This window comes from Plectropomus leopardus, chromosome 7 (assembly GCF_008729295.1).
Source record: "Plectropomus leopardus isolate mb chromosome 7, YSFRI_Pleo_2.0, whole genome shotgun sequence".
NCBI lineage: Eukaryota > Metazoa > Chordata > Actinopteri > Perciformes > Serranidae > Plectropomus > Plectropomus leopardus.
Genome location: NC_056469.1, coordinates 5,537,273 through 5,558,208, shown reverse-complemented (window position 1 = coordinate 5,558,208; position 20,936 = coordinate 5,537,273). Strand labels below are relative to the sequence as shown.

The 20,936-nt window shown below is 38.7% G+C and overlaps 1 protein-coding gene across 2 annotated transcripts in view; it reads right to left on the bottom strand.

Moving 5' to 3' along the window:
- The window catches only part of LOC121945171 (neurocalcin-delta A), an 85,026-nt gene that overhangs the window by 17,509 nt on the left and 46,581 nt on the right, over nt 1–20,936 (bottom strand). The gene's annotated exons all lie outside the window — the stretch shown is intronic.

The window sequence follows — 20,936 nt, the reverse complement described above, 5'->3', positions numbered from 1 at the left end:
CAGTGATGGGCTCCATTATGGTATGCTTTTTCTTTTTTTTTGGCCTGAATCTCATATATGCATCAGTTAAATAACCACAGACTACACTCTGCAGCTGCTGTCCTCAAGTGGCTTTACAAAACCAAAAATGGAAGCAACCCTTCTCTTTAGACCTGACGTTTATCAGGACTAAAATCACCCTCTTTTTACAAACTATTGGAACTTTCCATGGAAAACAGCCCTGTGTACTCTGAGTACACACAAGCCATATGCCCATCATGGGTTTAATTAGTCTATAAATCTCTGTACACACACACTACGCTCAGTTTAACTGTACTTGGAGGAAAAGGTGGCGCAGTCAAATGATATTTAAGCTGAGCCCCTCAGCAAACATCATTCAGATTCATAACCTCCTGAAAGGCAATTTTATAATCCTCTTCCAGGAAAGGGTGTATCAGTGTTTGTAGTATAGATCTTTATGACCAGGATAAAGCTTTATAATCCCTGTTTGCAGTCAATTTTAATATTCATGTAAACATGTATACCTCAATAAACAGATGTCAAATTTACTGGATTTATGGGGCTTGACTAAATTTACTTGTTTGACTACAAACTATTAAATGTTTCAAAGATCTATTTTCCTAGATAGCCTATGACCAAAGACGATAAATAAAGGATGTAGCTGAGGTCACCCATTGGTTTGTTGACACCTGTTTTGAAACCTAAGGTTCGTCCATGCCCTTAAGTATGTGTGACTGTTAATTTAAATTAAAGTATTAATAAAATGTACGGGTGAGTAATAAACAAATTGCCCCCAGCCCCCCCGTTACTTCATTTATTTCTGCTGTAAAGTTGAACACGAGGGTCCATAGAGATTGACTCACTTTTGGAGCCAGCCTTAAGTGGCCATTAGAGGAACTACAGTATATATACAGTACATATCACAACATGATATCTGTGCTGAAAATCAGTTCAGAAATAGTTTAAAATAACCATAAAGTTTGGCGTCGTCTAGCTAACCTAGTAGAGTGTATGCCCCATGCAGGTTGAGGCCTTTGCAGTGGCCTAAATTCATCAAATTTGATTATTTTCTTGGAGTTTCCATACAAACAAAAAACAACTGCCTCACATGAGACAACAAGAGTTAAGTCTTTACGATAATGTATCCCACAATGTTTGACAGGAGCACAGAATACATTCTGTATCAGCTCTGTATCTGTATGTATTCTTTATCAATTAAACTTGAATGATGTTTACAATGAGTAAAATATTTAAACTCAAGACTGTCTCATGCTATATTTTATTAGCATATCCTAAAATGTGAGGACATATTAGGCAATTTTGGAAACAAAGTGTGTTTGGCTGAACAGCATGAGTCTGCTTTGTTAAGGGGATTAAAAACAAAAGACTAAATAAACAATAAAACTAAAGGCTGTATGGTTCCTGAGAACAACAATTTAAAGTGTCAAAAGTTTCTGTTTATAAACCTTTACTGTCCTCCTCCACGCATGCCTAAATCATTTTATATTATGAGGCAACTGGATTCATGAGATCACGCGAGAATCACAAAATTACATGAGATTTTAGCCATGATTTGCTACATAGTTCACTCCAAATAGTGTCCACAGCTCTCTGGTGGACACACTTCTACCATCACAGTATACTGTCATATTGCCAAACCCTACTGTTAAACAGAAAAAAGACTTTCGAAAAAGTTTTAATAATATATATATATTTCAAAATAAAACTGCTCTATGACAGAAAAAGTATCCCAATAAACTAAAATTCTATTTTCTATTCTACTGTTTTTCTTTTTTTTCACAATATCATAATAATAATACATATATTGTCTGTTTTTATTTGTATGATTTTCCTATGCTGTCTTATGTATTTATCTAACATCTGACACTTGACAGATATGAAATATCCAGAGACAGAGGATGTAGCAGATACATGGACATACAGATGGAGTGACAGACAGAGTAATAATGAGAGGAGCCACAGTGGAAGAGTTCTGAGTCTGTTTTTTATCTGCCCTTTTGGTGACACAAACAGGAAGTGTCTGCTCCGGATCTCAGTGTGATTATGTTCTAAATATTCAAACCATGCTCTCTTTCTGTATGTGAGGATATACGTGCATGCTCATATTTTAGCATGTGTTCTGTCATAAGCCTTTATGCAATCAAAATAAAACTTTAAGAACCAAACAGGTTTGAAAACAACAGCACAAGCAGTTATTTACATTGCATACTTTATCTTGTAGGTTTAGGTTGTTGGTATTTATGTAGAGTATGTATTCATCCCCGTGCAATGCCCTGTTAGCCTTGATATGGCCTTCACTTGGAAAATCTCTGGAAACGAGTCACTTGTGTACTCAAAACCACATAGCAAAGTCCTTGAATAGCACTAGGCTATCGGAAATGATAACCAGTGCTGAAATCCTTGTGAGAAAGTCATCCAGAGTGTCTACTATTCCAATCCAATGGAGAGAATTCTGACTTTCAGTCCTCCAACATCAAGTTATATCACGGTACATACTAAAAAACAGATATCCTGGCCTCAAGGTTCAACCAAGGCTACAGCAGAGTAGGAATTCCACAATGTAAGCAAGGATATTTGAGAAGTGATAACTTATCAGTGTTGAATTATCTACTCTCAGAGGCTGATGGAAAAGCTCTAATGCTTTAAAACACTGTTAAATAAGCAGCCAGGCGGTTAACGCCACAGAACAGCATCTATTTCTCTTTGGTAAACATGATGATGAAAACAGCTCTGATGTCTGGGTGGGACAGAATCATAATTAAGTGGAGCAGTCACTTGAGTAGCACGTGAAATTAATGGAAGAATGATTTTTGTAGGGAATTATGTTTGACAATCTCCTTTGTTTACTTCTATCAAAGACTTGTGTTTGCACGGCCACACTGAGACAGCAAAAAAACTGCTTAGCATTCAAACAGCAGCACATTTGAAAATGTGGGAAGGGGAGATAACGCAGAAGTAGATAGCAAAAATTTAACAGGGTGCACATATATCAATAAAAATAAGATAACCCGGAGTAACAGAAGAGAGAACAGAGTCTCTCAAGGCCGTGTGAAAGTTAGCCCAGATAATAACGCTACACATGGAAAGATGCTTACTATAATCCTTAAATAAAAGCTAAGATGTTTACAGAAGTTTAGCAAGACTAAAAATCTACAGCCGTGCTATCGGCTCTGTGTGGCTCTACTTAAGCACAACTGTGCTTTGAGCTCACTGCTAACATGACTGCTTATGTTTAGCAGGTAAAATGTTTACCAGTTTCACCATGTTAGAGAGTCTAAGCGTGCTAAAGACAAAGCACAGCTGATGGGAATTAGCTTTGGTATTTGGTCATAAAAATTCCTGGCCAAACTGATGTTTTGACTTGCTGGTGGAACTAGAGTACAAATTGGGAGATCGCCCAAGTTATGAATACTCATGTTAAGGGGGGCATATAGACAATGGGACAGTCAGCAGGATTGGCAGGTCATTTTAAAGATATGTTAAGCATGTAACCCAAAACAGGGAGACTTGAAAGGCAACTAGACAACTTGATTCCACAATGACAGCATGCTGCCTAAAATCGCACACTGGAGCAGCATGGTGCCACTATTGTTTAATTCAGTGTAAAAATAGAAAAGTGGTACAAAAAAAGGAAACGCTGTAGCAGCACTATGGGACAAAGAAGGAGTAAAGAAGGGCTGAATAAAAATAACTAGCATAAACATGTTTATTTTTGCTGTAAAGTTGGGCATTTTAACGTGGGGAAATTGACTCACTTTTGGAGCCACCCTCAAGAGGCATCCAGGAACTGCATTTTTTGGCACTTTCGTGACAAACCTCATGTTTTAGCCTTGGAAGATGCTGCCCAAAAGGACTTGAATGTGTGCAACAAATGTCACGGCAATCTTTCCAATAGTTGAGACATTTCATTCAAAAGCGGTACCTGAGAAGATGAGTGATCACCACATTTGAAGGGATTCATCCTCCTGGGAAGATGAATATCTTTACAAGCTTTCAAAACAATCCATCAGATAGATACGTTTTTTTTAGTATGAAAAATGGTGGACTGATACCAAAACTGTCATTCATGAGAGCCACGCACTTAATGTGGCTAAATCCACAATTCCAAAGCTGAATGTGGATGCAAGATTGTTCATAATAAGAAATAATGAGTTCTAGTCTATACACCAAGTCTTTTGCTGCAATTTCCGGATGCTATTCAGACCATTTTAATTAGTCGTGGCTTTCAGAGGGTTTTATCTGCATTCTCTCTAGTGTATCCTGTTTGTCTGCTCTCCTTTTATTCTTCTTTTACCAAATGCTTTTGAATCACGAGGCACAAACAAAAAAAAGTAGGCAGCCAAATAATATTAATACCGTCAACATTTTATGAAAGAGCATCAAAGATTTATGTACCAGGCTTTTAAACATGGAGTTAATTAATTCGGAGACCTCTGGGTATGTTTGTTTTGGGCAGGAGGTGTCCTGTGTGCTATAATGGCAGGGGAAACTTTATAACTGAAGGTTTGGATGAAAAAAGTTTTAAAAAAACTTTGACTTTATGCCAATTAGCGTACTGACTCCTGTTTAAGGTTCTGTTTTAGCACCTGACCCTCGGAGTGATTCATTCTGTCGTCAGGCTTTTCACTAATGGAAACCACAGCCATGACCCTGTCCACAGCTATAACACAGACTACATGCACAAACACACGCACACACTCACACACTCACAGAGCCCTACTTACTGACCCGCTGTGCCCTTTCACCTGTTATGATACACTCGATTTCCAGTCTGTACACATAAGTTTGCACACACATAAACATAGCACTGAAACCACTCTGATGCTCCTGATGACATGCTCAGCCAAATGAGGATACTGCTGGCAGCCAACTTGTGTGATGACATGGATTTTTCTTATAGCTGCTTGTCTGGATGTGTGCGTGTGTGTGCTTGTACCTCTGTTCTTGCGAGACTCACTTTGATAGTTAAAAAAAGGCAGAAACATGAAAATAAAACAGGAGCTTGTGCATGTACTGTATTGTACATTAAAAGCAGCTGACATTAAAAATGAGTAGGCACTGGTGAGCGAGAAAAAAACTTTCTGTACTTCTCAAGGCTGCTGCACGCTTCAGTGTGCTGTTCAGAATGTCAGACAGCGTTGGAAGGCTGTGTTCTCACAGCTGGGCTGTAGGTGGTAAATCTAAACATTTTCATAGCTTTCCAAAAGCAGGAAATCTGACAGTCTATGCTGACATCAACTGCTGCTGAGGGAAAAAAGAACTGTAAAGGAGAAAATCAAAAGAACTTAATGTTTCAGTCAGTTAGATAAATGGTAGGGAAAAGAAAATTCTGTGCCAATGGAGCAACAGAGGTGCTTATCCATTTAACAAATAGTAATAACACTTAAGATATTAGTTTCACTGTCACTTAATTATGGCACTTCAAAGTGTTCAGTTCTGAAAACAGTAGACATGTTTCCATGGTGCAATAACTATCATGTGTCCCATACTCTATTTATTTATAAATATAATCTGAGTGTTTTATCTCATATTTTTAAGCTTTACAGGTATGAATATGTATGTGGTTATGAGTATGGGTGAGGTGAGGTGTGCTTGGGCTTGTGCGTGTGTGTGCTTATGTATGTAAATATACTTAAATTCTTTATATCTTATTTATGTCATGCTGCAAACTGGACTGCTCCAACAAAATTGCATTGTATTATATATGTGTATATATATATATATATATATATATATATATATAAGATACACCCCATGAAAACAAGTCAGTTTTTGAAAAAACCTAATTTATCACAAAAAAGTTTTTATGCTCGCATGAGGCGATATGTCAGACAATTCAAAAAAAGGAATATTTTGCAAAACTGCAATGGAAACAGTTTGCAGTTAGCCAGTTTATAAATAGCTATGTCTATGCACTTGTTGGTAGGAACTGACTTCCTGCAATTGGAAATAATGTAGGCTAGTGTGGTGCAACAGAAATAAACCTGCCAATGTTTTGAACATCCATGGCCATGCTTCTTGGAATGTTATTGCGAGAGGAGAAGTCACAAAACATCACACAATAACACAGTCATCTCATAACTGTGTTTCTTATCGATGTAACTACATTTTATTATATTAGTAATTTATTCTCTCTCTCTCTTTCTCTCTCGCTCTCTCTCTCTCTCTCACACACTCACACACACACACACACACACACACACACACACACACACACTCACCGGTTAAGCTGGTGATATTTCCTCTGTGGACAAAACAATATTTATGTAAAACACAAAGGCTCTCCACAATGAAAGGCTGTGAAGACTGAGATGATGTATGAATACATTTATGAGACAGCTCTCATACACTCATAGGAATGAGGTGAAGAGACTGAAGTAGTGAGAGGCAGAAAAGACATGGAGAAACACAAGACACTATATCTATATTTGAACCTTTTCAAGTTATCCATACACATTGATTTTTATTCATTTTTTCTCATCTTCATCCTTTTCAGCTGCCCTTCATTCATCCCACTTACATGTCAACAAATTTTTCTACTACTCCATTCATAAACTCCTCATCTTTCTCTTCCACCTTGTACCTTATTTCCATACTCTTCATCCTCAGTTTCATTTCATCCTACACATGAACAATTCGCTCTCTTATGAAGCAATTTCACTGCAGTTACCATAGTAACATTCGGCAAAATCTCACAGCCATTGATGAGCTTTCTGGCTGAGTGCTCTGCACACACACACACACACACACACACACACACACACACACACACACAGAGAGACTACACACAGCTACTCAAATACACAGAATCACTGCGACTGTGGGGTGTGTGTCTCTGTGTGTGTGGGTGTATAGGTGGCTGTGTGGGTGCAGGTATGTGAGGTGAGTAGCAAGTACCCAACTGTGATCAACTCAAAATAAAATTTATTAAAAATCCTTTTGATGGAGCAGGGAGTCAAATAATAATAATAATTGAGACACAAAATGGTACCAGGTTACAGCAGTCGACTCTGCATTTTGAGTTAGTGACTCAAGACCAATCTTTTCACATCTCTGAACTATAATAACCCCTTGTATATTGAGCATAACTGAACTCAACAATGACAGGATGTTGGCACTGCTTTAACAGCATTTCTACTTATATTTCCTTTTTGAATGATTTTGCATGCATCACACTGGTAATCCTGCATAAAAACCTGTCTTTTACACTGTGTCATCTGATTAAGTGTTAATGTCTTTTGTTATGGATATCAAGTCAAACAGTTTAAAGTACAAAACAAGAAGAGAAAACTGCCCTTAAACACCAATGGAACAAGAAGAAACATCCTCTTTGTTAGAGAAAGAAAAGTGTAAGAGATGTCGTCTTATTTTTGAGAAACAAATCTCTAACAACAGCACTTGTAATGACGAGATTATTGATATTCTTGGCTATAGTGTTATTTGTTTACAGTAATTATTCTGAAGGATCATAACTGCTCAGACAGTGACAAACTGAGTAAAGCAGGTGGTCTGTGGTTTTGGTAAAAAAAGAAAAAGAACACTTTTACAGTCAACTGTGTCACTTCTGGATGCAATGGTTGCATTGCAAAGTGGGACCTTTATACAGTAGCATCTGTTTTGGGGTTGATAGTAGAGATGAAAGGAACAACAAACAAACAAATTCCATAATTTGGGGACGTTTTAATCCTGGGTTACTAGGCCAGAACACAGGTTACTTCTTTGCCATAATATTATCAATTATTCAACCAAATTAATATCCACTCTGCTCTCTTTCACTATAGGAAGCACACAGTAGATCGCCAGCCCTCCCTAAATAAATAGCCCAAAAAAATGACCAATTTAAGACACCAAAACAAAACAAACAAAAAACACAAGAACATAATTAATGATGAGCCAAACTACTCCTATGATGCCCTTTTGGCCCTGGCAACCCATCTTTCCCAAAGCTTTAACACCAGAGGAGATGGAGATGGAATCTCAGATGGAGAAACCAGTAAAACGACTATGCATGTCTGAGTTTTTGAAGTTGAAGTGGTAACAATCCATTAACTGAGAAAACGCGAGACTGCCATCACCAACACAGCCAACTTTATGACAAAATTAGAACAAACAATATCTGTCCACCAGTTTTAGGGGCTGAATCCTTTGAGCTCTGCAGTTTCACACCAAATATGTCGTGAGACATGTTCTAAGTTCTTTTAAATAGGGGTGATCTCTAGTTCACCAGGTAGAGTGTGCACCACATGTAGGCTGAGTCCGCAAAAAGGCAAAAAAAAGTTCTTTTAAATGTGGCCGAGAAGTGACGCTTACCGAGAGATTTTGAAAAATTGAAGTTATTTGGATATTTTTCCAATTATAATAGTACACACATTTGTTTCCATCATGTGGAAGAAACTGTTGACTCTGGTACACGTGAAACGAGCAAAGTCTGACATTCAGATTTTCAGACTTTCTGAGCTGACAAAGGCGCTCCTCTGAAGAATCCACCTTTGTCTAGTAAATCCTCTGACAGGTCCAGCTCTTAAATAGGGACATATCTGTATTCCATCAGAGCCCACTTTGCAATAATGTTTTCAAACATTATTTATAGGCTTAACAACAAGTACTCACTGATCCAGTGGTAACAAATCATGAAACACACTTTAGCATGGTAAATTAGAGGTAAAACACACTGCCTTGTGGTTTTGCTTTAACAAGATAGTCAATAGCAAGCTAAATTGTATTTATTATATTGCAAGTCTAAGTGGATCAGTTCACTTACTTTGGTTAATCTCTCAATGCACTGCAAATAGTTCTCAATGGAAACCCAAATGGTGATACTAAATCTGCAATGGAAAACCAATGTGGTTTTGGGATGAAATCCCAGAATAATACGAGTGCTAACCACACAAAGAGATTGTGATGTGCAACCATAAAGAAAAGGGAAGGAGGAGTGCCATTTTTTTGTAGACACATCTCTACATTTGGGTTCTCTCAGTGCAAGGCAGCAGCTTAATTCTTATGAACAATGGACAGCAGGAACAACAGAGATGGAGGTGAGACAGAGAGGGGAAAAAGACACACACACACACACACACACACACACACACACACACACACACACACACACACACACAGAAATTAAAATAAGAATGAAAATGCTTATATCTGCCCACATCCTACTGCATCCTTAGAGAGACAGCTCTGTTCTGTCTTTTCCTGTCCCAGCAGGAAAACCCAAAGACAATTCAAGCCATTTCATAATAATTCATCACTCAAGCCACACTGTTCTTTGGCTATAAACCACCAGCGTACCTCCTTGCTTTTATTTTCTGGTAGGAGTGCAGCCTGACTGAAACACAACAAGGCTGGGTTTGTACACACCGGGGCGAGTCTAATTCAAGGACTTTCAAGCACTCTTTCAAACAGGGTCGACAGATTATTGGCCTGGCTGGCTGGGGTTGATATTTGGCATTTTGTCGATTATTTGTATTGGTATTTTATTTTAATAATTGCTGATAAAATAAATAAATTCAACAGTGCAAAGAAAGCATGGGGGGAACTTTTAGTTTGTAAAACCTAAGGGTGTTGTTTTATTTATTCATGTATTGAAATTTTCACTTAGATTTTAAATATCATATACAGCAAGTTGCTGGGAACTTGCTGTATATGATATAAGTATGATGAAAGTCTCAGTTTTGATAAAACATTTGCTAAAGGCTTTTAAACAAAGTTTTGTTTGTTATATACCACATTCTAAATACTGACAGAAAGATTTTCAATTTCGATTGTAAATTGGTCTCATTAACTACTTATAATCAGTATCAGTATTGGCCCCAAAAAACCAATATAGGTCAAACCCTACTATGAAGCCCTCATTTTTATTTCAAAGGGTGAAATTGTTATCTCAACAGCCATCTGTTGCAAGACAATTGTGCAAATTTATAAATGGAGAAAACATGCTACCAGAGGCCTAAAATCAACTTCCGCTAATTTACTGCCAAACTTGTGCTAATGGCTGAAATGACTCCAGTGTGAGTGTTTTGCAGGCTTATGAAACATCCTGGTGCTGACTATTTACTGATGTTTACCAGGGATTTACACTCATACCGTACATCAGAGTCAATTAATTGCAACCACAGCCAATGTTTGCATCCCAGTTTAAAACCTTTACCTAATAAATTTCATAAAATAATTAATCATTCTGCTCTCCTTTGAATTATATAAATTTTTCAAGGACTAAGATTGAAAAAATGTCTGATTATCAAGGTATTTCAAGACTTCAATTTCTGAGTGTGAATTCAAGTACCTCAAGCACCTTGTAGGAACCCTGATAAGATCTATTATCCATCAAAATTTTAAGCCAAAATCAGTCTGCAGTATGTATTGCTTCCAAATAGGCGTGTGAAAGGAGAAACCTCTCCCCTCAAACTTCCTGACAATGCTCTGGCACTGGGAGGTGAGGTGGGAAAACACAGAGACAGGCACTGGCAGACAGCCAGGCAGTAGCTGGATAGAGGGTGACCCAAGAGGGGGCAGATGAGTTTGTACTACTTGGACCAAAGCCAAGGTTTCTGGCATCAGACTCCTTGATTCCCTCTTCTTTTGTAGCAAAGCTGACCAAACTAGTGCACGCTCTTTCCCAAACAGATCAAAAATGAACCTGTGACGGCAACAGACGAACGGCGTTTGAAGTAACGTCGGATTGACTGGGGCTGCCGGCCAGTTGGCCTGACGCTGCCCACAGTCAATATTTTCAGCCCTTATACTTTTAAACGGCCTCCTTAGCCTTCATTAGGTTGCTATGGTAACAGACCTGATCGGAGGAGGGGGAAGAGGAGGAGGAAGAGGCACACATTGTGCCTACTGATTCAGGAGAAAAAGCGAACCAATGAGAGGCGCAAGATGACACACTTCCTCAAGTCACTTTCATAATCAACTTCAGGGTTATGTAATTTCATCTATGTAGCCACAGTGCGGAGATCTCACACTGTGCCTGTTCAACTATGTGTTATTATCCATGTCGGAGGTATTAAATAAGGATTATATAACAGCTCTATTGTTTATTCTGGCTTGCTTGCAAGCATTAGATATATAAATGTGTAAAGATCACGATAACAGTGGATTAAGCAACTTCTCAGCTGATTTGACAAATGTTATGAGAATCAGCTCAGGCTGCAGGCCTGCGAGGAATCTCTTCTTCTTCACTTCCTTTGTCTAACAGCCCATGTATTCGGAGGTCATGTCTAATTTGTCTGGCTGCCTGTCCGTGGTGCCCTAGTGGGAGTTCTCTGTCTGCCTGGCACTGGATCACTGGACCTGGGTAATTGGTTGAATGACTGACCAATGGGCTCCAACAAGGGGAAAGACATTGTTATTGCAGTTATTATGGCCCTGTGATGTAGTCTAATAGCTTTAACAGCTGCCTTGTCCGACTCCTATAAATTTCATGCAACTGACCATTTGCTAAGCCCAGCCCCCATTACGGATTGTTGCTGTACCATGCCATGTTGCACCGCCATGTTTCTACAGTAGCCCGGAAGAGACAAACCTAACACTGGTTCTAGATAGGGCTATTAGCGTTTTTGTGTTACTGTAGTTAACAGCCCCTCAGTGACAAAAAAATGAAGGCTGAGGGCCAAGCAATGTGTGAAGCAGACAGAATGCTTTATCAGATAACATGTTTGGCTGGAACTGCTGGACTGTAAATGTCCCCAAATCAAATCGAGCAGGACAGATCTATCTTAACCTACACTATACAGAAAGCATCCAAGGCCAACTTATACCCATATTCCACCACATTAGCTCTGGTTCTTGTATCGGTTCTGTTCAAGTTTCTTCAAACTTTGGAACTATCTAGTGAACCAGCTCGCATTTCCACGAGTTTTAAGCAGAACTATTGTAATAAAGGTTGTGTAATTCACAGAGGGCATGGCATAAGGCACAACGTAACTAAACATCAGTAGCAAAATGGCAGAGGCACATTACTTGCCTGCAAGCTTTAGCTCTGTTATTACAGAAACTTCTTTTTATAAAAAAAGCATAAAATGACTATTAATGAGACCACTGCATGCTCTTTTTTACCCCAAGGATTTCTTACTTGACTTCTCCATTGTTATTGTTGCCTTTTCCATCATGATTCATATCTGTGAAATATGACATATCCACTAACAAAGTTAACACTTTAAGTCAAGAAAAAAGTGTGCATTTTTTTAGGGTCCAGCTGAGAACCAACTTTATGGGTTATGAGACAATTTTTTTTTGGTCAAATTGCACAGAATGGTTCAAAAGTAGGTACGGGGACAAGAAGGAAATCTGTTTTATTTTGTAGAAAACAGGTTAGAGTGTTGATATCTTACACTCTTGTTAGCGACACTAGGTTAACTTCTGTAGGTAGTTACCTAGTTAGGTAGACATGCTAGTATATGCAGCTTGCCATAGATCAGACAAATACAACAATCCAATCCATTTTTTCCACTTTTGTTCTTGTATTTCCCAGGTAAAAAACTATCCACTTTAAAGACTGAGTACCATGCAGTCTAACTACAGCCCCAAGCACATCCCTTCAACATGCAGAGGAATCCAACGTTTGACAGAACTGCTGTGTCTAGTTATAGCTGCTATGCAATAAATGAAATATTGGTGTTTCGGGTTTAGTGAGCAGTGAATTAGACTTAGATGTGCTCAGTTACACTTTTTAACAGTTTAATATTGACTGCCATCTGGGAATGGAAAACAATCTAAAGTAAATATCAATCTCCAATAAAAACAACAGTGAGCAACTTAAAACTTTTTTTTTTTTTTTTATCACTTTAAAGGTTTAATATACCAACTGCTGCCTGCTTTGGTTATGCATTATTTGTACAAAGTACATTTTCCATAAAACTGATGACCCATGATAAAAAAGAACTGCTTCCCACTCAATCACACCTGCTGGATACACATTTCCATTAGCATTGTGAAAGATGAAGTGGGATGGCTGTAATATGTGCCAAAGCTGGACTATAACTGATAAAAGATGTTTGCAGAGCAACTATAAGAGCAGCTGGAGGATGTATGTAGACAAAGTCCATTATGTCGAATAGTGTATGCATTATGAGAGACAGGGCAGAGAGACAGAGGCTGATAAAAGAGGAAAGGAAAGAGAAAATGCGACTCAGGGAGAGCTTGAGCCTGGAGATGGATCTGATTGAAGAGTGCCCCTGGGGATGCAACAAAACTTGCTCTGCTTCCTGTGGTCAAAGGAAAATATAGAAACAGGATATAACATCACGGAAAATAACAAACAGAATGGAAGTTACATCACAGTGAAGGTCAGAGGTTGGGATGAACCCAGGGAACAGGGGTGTGCTAAAGAGTGACAATGTTTTGGAGTGTTATGATGACTAAATATATAAAAAAAAGAGACTGGTAGGCAGTTTGAATGAGTCATTTCCTGTGTTGCACCAAGAAAAGTAAGAATCTGCCGCTGATTAATATGAATATAATTAGTTTAAAAATCAATATAGAATTAGTTTAGCTGCTCTCATCAGTGCTTAATTACATACAAGCTGTAAATTGATCTATAGCCAAGTCAGTACACTCATGCACCGCTTCAACTGTGCATTATTTTCTTGTGAAAATCTTCAGCACAGTAATGTCATGAGTGCAGCCACAACACCAGTTACTTGTTTCATATAAATAGGTAGTTAACATGCGCAGTGATATGGTCAGGTGCTTACGAGAAAAGGAAGCCTATACAGTGAACGATGGGGTGAACACAAATGAAGATTTATGACAGATGTGACTTCATTTACTGTGAACAGGAAGATTTGGCTAATGTTTATCTTAAAGGGGCTCTATCTGAAATTAAACGTGTATATGCTGTGTGGACATGGTTCCCAACGTGGAGGTGGCTGAGCAGGCGGCTAGCGGCAAACTGTGCTTATTGACAGACACAGGAGTTTATGGTGTTAACTGGGGGGAAAACGAAGGATGGGTTCTATGCTTTTGCTTAACCACTGTTAAGACCAGTGCAAGAGGGCGAGACTGTGTGCTTCACAGTCAGGTGGGGAGAGACTGTGCGTCAGGTAAGGGAGAGATGGGAACCTGACCCCTAACAGTTTCAGTGTCAGGTGAGAGAGAGACACTGTGCACCATGGAGCTTCGGTGTTAAGTGAGAGAGAGCCTTGTGTGCCTTTAACTGCTTTACAGCTTTGTGACACTTTGTAGTTTGTAAAGTAAAAAAGCACTCAGTTACACCATACCATAATCTGCTCACATGACACGATAATGGTGGATTTCCACCGCTTGCATGTGCATTGTGTTACGGCTCCACTGCAGTTTTGCTCTGTGCTCCGTCATCCGTCAATCCCCACCAGTTGCGTTTTTAATCCAGCATGGCGCAGCACCGCTGGATCCGCTGGAGCGGCGAGACCGAGGAGTTCTCGTGGCCATTACAGAATCACGCGCAGTACATCATACAGAAGAAAAAGTAGTAACTCCATTCACTCCGTGGATTAATTATAGTAATGTCAATTCTCTCCAATAACTCCCAATAAGTTGCTCCTCACCACTTTCTATGGTTGTCCTTATAAAAGGATGTGTGGTGTCATAAATAATTTTGTGGTTTTCCACCTTACAAATTGGCTTCTCCTCGTCCGTGTTGCTGGTAATGACCTCCGAAAACCTCTGACATGTTGAATACAGGCCTGGATCTGCTCATTTTGACGTTTTGTTGATGTAGTAAAGAGAAATATGATCAGACATAAACACAAAGTGTTTTATTCTGAAAAGCAACCGGATGTTTTAATGTTGTATCACTGTCCAATTTCCTGTCTGCTCTGTGTTAAATTTATGCAAAGTGATCCGGCGTCCGGCAAAAAAAGGAGGCTTGCGTATCTGATCCGCAAGCCTCCGGACTGCTGGAGCTGGGACGAAGAGTTGATCCGCAGCCAGCGAAGCCAGTGGAAATTGACACATAGACTATAGTGCAATCTCTTTGCTCTGTCTGCTGTGACGGAGCGGAGCCGGACCGTCACGGATCTAGTGGAAATCCGGGGTAACTGTTGGGTAAAGTGGTCACTCCTGTCACTGTGTGTGTGACAGCTGCAGCAGCAAGATCACATAAAAATAAATGACATTCATACTCCCCCAAAAGAATGCAAATGCCTAAGTCGAAAATCAAATACCTACCCAGTTAACGAATACTTGAATAGCTAAATATTCGGCTCCAGCCCTACTAACAAGCACACGTGATTGCTCCGGCTTACCACCACAAACCACAGAGAAGCTCATGACAACGCACACAGAGGATACACCATTGCTCTACTGTTTCTTTAAAATATAGCAAAAAAAAGACGAGCTTGGGGCAAACCTGAAGGCTCAGATTTCTTGATGTCTTGAAGTTTCTGACAGGAAGAAGTAGTATAAAAAAATACAGTGGACAACACACTGTACCACTGGCCAGTAATGGCTGATGTTCTGGCGGTAGAGTGCCTCATTAAACCCATGAGAGAAAATATTGCAATACATAACGGAACAGCATATACTTTTTAATAGCCCTCTTAATGAATGGTCCAGCTCCAAAAATAGAAGATCTAATCGTGGCATCAGATGTTTTAAAAGTGGTGGGCCCCAACAAATAAATGGATGCGCGGGAAATTGTATTTTGTATGCAGTGCAATATGAAAAAAGGGCGTGGAAAAAAAGCACGAGTTTGAGTGAGATCATAGATGGAGAGGCATGTAGGACTGTACAACCTACAGAGGGAAATGGAGGTGAGTGAACTTTGTACAATGAAGTCAGTATGAAAATCATGTATGTTAAAAAAAAAATCGTTTTGAGAATAACAGGCAGTGACTATTTAAGATTAAAATAAAATGTCACACTATATGATTGACTTTACACCAACTGACACAGAATGGAACTGAAAGATACAATATTACCACCAGAGATGTTAAAACAGAGCGAATCACACACACGCACGCACGCACGCACGCACGCACACACACACACACACACACACACACACACACACAGTGCGTGTGTAGAACAACCAGTGTGAAGTGCAGTAAGAGGTCACCATGTTTCCAATCATTAACCATAACTAAGGCCAGTTTTATTAATGGATGCTGTATGTTTCTGACAAAAAAGAAATTGTGACAGTATGTGCTGATGATAGTCAGCAAATATGCCTTTAGATTCTGCTTATATGTACAAAAATATCAGAAAATCTACTGCTATGAGAAAGATTTTTAGATTAACTTTAAACCTAAGCAAACTGGCGTGATTTATTTCAAAAACATGGAAAGAGGGCGACAAGGAACTTGACAAACATTGACTAAAAATAGCAAGAAAATATTAAAAAGTTACAAGAAAATTGCTTGAAAATGATAATTAAAAAAGCAAAGAAAGAAATCCTTTTCCTTTTTTTCAGTAACACAGTTTTGTCCATTTGTATGACATTTGAAGTTGTTCATTATGTATTTTTTACTGGGATTTTGAAAGAACTCAAACTGTTTTCTCAGGTTTCAGAGATTTAACTGCTTGTAAAAGGTGTCTGAAAACAAAACAAGAAAAGTAATGACAATCCAGGTGTTAAAGGGTTAACAATGGATCAAATGATATACTGTGCACCTAAAACAAAAATATTGCTCTCTCATTTTTTACCAGTACTTTAAAGAAATATTAGATTTAAAGGAAATCTGGCATTTTGGCCGGACTAACATGGGCTCAGGACAAAATAAACTACAACAGAGTTGTGCCATTACACCAATGCTGTTACCATCAAACTCTCTCCTAAACAAAGTCAGACTTTATATGCATTATAAAATGATCAAAGACATAACAGGAAGTCTCAGTTACTTTGTAGAAAACGAAAAACAGTGAGGGAAAGTCCTTGCACTGTATCTGTAACGTGTGTGCAAAAGATATTCAAACCCAGTAAAGCGCTAATGTGTGTGGGCTCACAGTATCTCTATTTGAGTTGTGAATAGCTGCCACAACATACGCGTGTACAACACAGTATCCCCTCTTCATGATAACATCTTCATTTCTGACGGCTCACAATAAAATGCACAGATTCAAAAAGCCATTTCCAAGCACATGCTGCATTCAAGTGATTTTTAAGTGACAACTCAGCGATAGCTCTTCTTTAGCCTCAAATACCCCAGAAAAGCATGTATCCTGACTGACCAAAGATCTCAGCAGGCACGGAGGAATTCTAAGTAGCTGTGTATCTGAGACCTATCACCTCCTAGCTGCCACACTGTCATTTGCAACGCTCCCTTTGGGAAATAATTCACATGCTATATTGTGAATAATTCAAGATGTTCCATATTGGCTGAGACGTGCTCCGTGTGAAAGACAGCTACTTTCAAAATAATATCCACAGTAATTGGACAGGATTTTTTCCCACGAGTATCAAAACAAAGACTTATGAAATACATTTCATAATTCCCTTAGTCTTCTCTTCCCGGACCCAAAACATTATTTAATACTCTTGCTATTTTTGCTCAGCTACTAATTCTCCAGTTACTGCCCAAAAAGATTCAATCTGATATTAAATTAAGATAGGAGTGGATAACTGTTGAATTATTAAACTCCTAAAAAGCAATGAGTGTACAGTATGCAGCACCAAATGTTCCTTCATGAAGTTTTAATGGTCTACATCCCAGTCTGGACAGTTATTATGGACTGGGCCTTGAAAAGCACGAAAGACATTTATCACTGTTATACTAAATTTAGCCTTGAATAAATGGTTTTTGCAAATGTTGAAGCAACTTTTTAATAAAACACACTACATTTTCAGCTGATCTTTCACTAAACATTTTTAAGCGTAATGAGGTTTTTGACAACCGAGATTTGAAATACAAATGTAAAAGTATAATGTGCTTGTGGCTAAATATCTGTATAGCACTACAGCATGCTTCAAAGTACTGTAATAGCTGACATTGACATTAGATATCGTCTTCCTGTGTCCTCGCAAACATTCAGAGAATCTCATTTCCAAAACACATTAACTACAATCAGTGAAATATCCTGATGTCTCGTAATATTGTACTCTGCCTCTCTCATTAACAAATTACACAAACAGAAGGAACATAGCGACAAATGAAAATTGCATCAGATGGCTGATTTTCTATTATGTTGGAAAGAATGAAGATGCTGCTTATTTCCATCTCTGTGGCCAACCACAAAATATTGGCCAACTACACATAGAAAAGTCATTAAATCACTGATTTTGATATGTTAAAATATTCTGTTATGATAAATATTTTGTTTAACATGCTTTTCCCACATAAAAAGAAAAACCTGAAAAGATTCTGGAGGCTGATCCAATCTTTCTATCTCACTGAGAAATTCTGGATCACATTTCCACTTCACCAACCAATGCTGCTGAAACATCAGATAGATTCAGCCATACATGTTTGAACCTCAGTCAGACCCAGACTTAGATGAAGAGTCTGTTGTGCACCAAAATTGGCGCCTGCCAGATATACTGTATCAGAATGCAGTGTTAGACTTGGATGGTGTCACAGTATTATGGTATTCCAGGGTATTTAGATATCCAGACAGTGTGATTTTCAATACTGTTAATATACCCTTATTTTTCATTTAACTTCATACTAGAGAAGCTCTCATGAGGATGTTTTGCATGCAGTGTGGATAATGTGCCACCAGAGTGAGTGCTGAAAAAGAATGTTACAAGACTGTTAACAGCTGGTCAACAACGGCCCATGACATGCCCGCAACAGCAAAGCAGAGAGACTGCAGGGAAAACAGCTTATTTTAACCCGGTGAAATCGGGATTATTTTGACCAAACCAAAACTGCTAATTGTTTGAACAGTGGAATTACTAACTACACGAGTAAAAAGACTAACCAACATGGTTCTGATGAGTTGTATTTTGGGTCTGTTAAGGTTGAATGAAATGTTTAATGATGAGTTAATGAGCCAGTTAAGCTAGTCTTAGTTTGGTAAAAGAGAGAAAGACAAATTCAGATGGTTTATGGTTGTCTTTCTCTGTTTAATAAAAAAAAAAAATAGGTGTAATATCACCTTATCTCGTGAATGTATTGTGTGTATTGAGTTGACTAAAAATGGCAAAACAGCCTGCAGAACGTAGAGAAAAACCTCTTTAGTGACACGTCATTATAATCGAAGTCAGACATTTTAAATAGAGGAAAAACACATTTTTTAGTTGACGGGAACTTTGAATGTACAACACAATCACAGGCGAGCGGACCACAAGTATTTAAAGCACACTCTTAGTTGCAATATTGTACACACTAATAATGAGAATTTGATTCATAAACTATGAGAATTGACATGTGGTTTCGTGACTCATAACTTTGCGGGAGACCCCCTATTTCTCAGTAATGGCAGCAGGGGAAAGTGACAGCTCACTGAAAAAGAACTCCTTTTGTATCTTGTGTCCAACATGACATGACAATGTGTGTGAATTCCTCTCTGTGACCAAAAATAGAACATCTGTTTCCCATAGTTCCCCAAATCGATGCATGGGAGCCTATAGGCCAAGGTTACCCTTCAACTGGGGGGGCAGTCTCTCAGAGCGTTCTGCATCTCATTAGGGCTGGATTTCAGTTGACTGACCTATGACCTCTTTATAAAAGAGGCCTATTTGAGAATGACAAGAGCTCGGCGGACCAGCTGTCCCACAAAACCACCACTAGCATGTGTCTGTCTCTGCTTGTACGTCACAGAGATGTATGCTGTCACAGGGGATGGAGAGTGACATTATTTATGGGGTGCTGCTCTGGGAAACACTTAAATTCACTAATGTTCCTGTTCTCTTGTGTCCAGTATTTTTGCCAAAACACTCATCTCTGGGTCAAATATAACTCTCATAAACGGTCGAAACACCACCTGTAAAAAAAGGGTCGGGGCTCTGCAGTTTGTCAAATGTCCAGTGAACATGTTTAATGTCTCTATAAATATGCTAGGTGTCAAATTTCTCCAGGTATGTCCTCTTCCTCTAGCAATAACTGATGAGTCCTATGCCACAGGTGTTCACTGATGCTGGAGGCTAAAGAGACATTGTAAAAATGAACCTCTTATTCCACATATAACTGAATAAAATTAGTTTTGTAATGTGAGCATTTGCAAATCAAAAACTAAAATGAAGCTCATCTTTGACGGTTTAAAAATGTTGAGTAAAGGCTGAATTCTGCAGTAAAGTGCCACACCACAGCTGTTCACGTGCACCTTTTCAAACAATGAACAGTGGGGGTGATGCAGGGACTGCAAGATAAGTGACTGGCTAGCTCAAACTGCTGCTTTGTGTTTGTTAGATGAGTGATATGGTGCAGGTTGTAGGCAAGTAAAATGATTTTTTTCTTTACAGCAATCCAAGACAATTTTCAACCTGGTACTCGCAATTGTGTGTTTTATTGACATTTTGATAATACTGCTTGAGTTTTGCCCAAATCTGTAACTGATACCCACCTAGTGAGTAACTTTAAACTCTAACCACCACAACACCTCTGCAGAGAGGTGTGATTTTCCGTAAAGTGTCAGTTTCCAGTACTCCCTCAAACTGTATATTTCACCTGTATGTTTTGACGGATGCAGCAAATCATGCTCCAGCGTCCTCTGAGTGCATACTTTATATGATAACCTGCATGCACTTTTGTAAGAACTCAATGCAAAAAATCCTCAATAATTTTGCTCTGATGAAAGTAAGAAGTTGGGCTAAGTGGTAAAACATGGGTTAGATTAATGTCTAAAGCTTAAAAAATAGGGCAAACTAATTTGATTTGAATTTTGTTGTTGGACATAATGTAATCCAGCTAGATGTCAATATATGACAACACTATTTACTTGAACACATTTTTCAATTTAACATTATGATGGGCCATTTAGGGATTTATCAGCAGTCAGGTAAAAGTCATTTGGAAATCTGCAGGGAAGTCTGGGTCCGGTTGCAGCTGTGG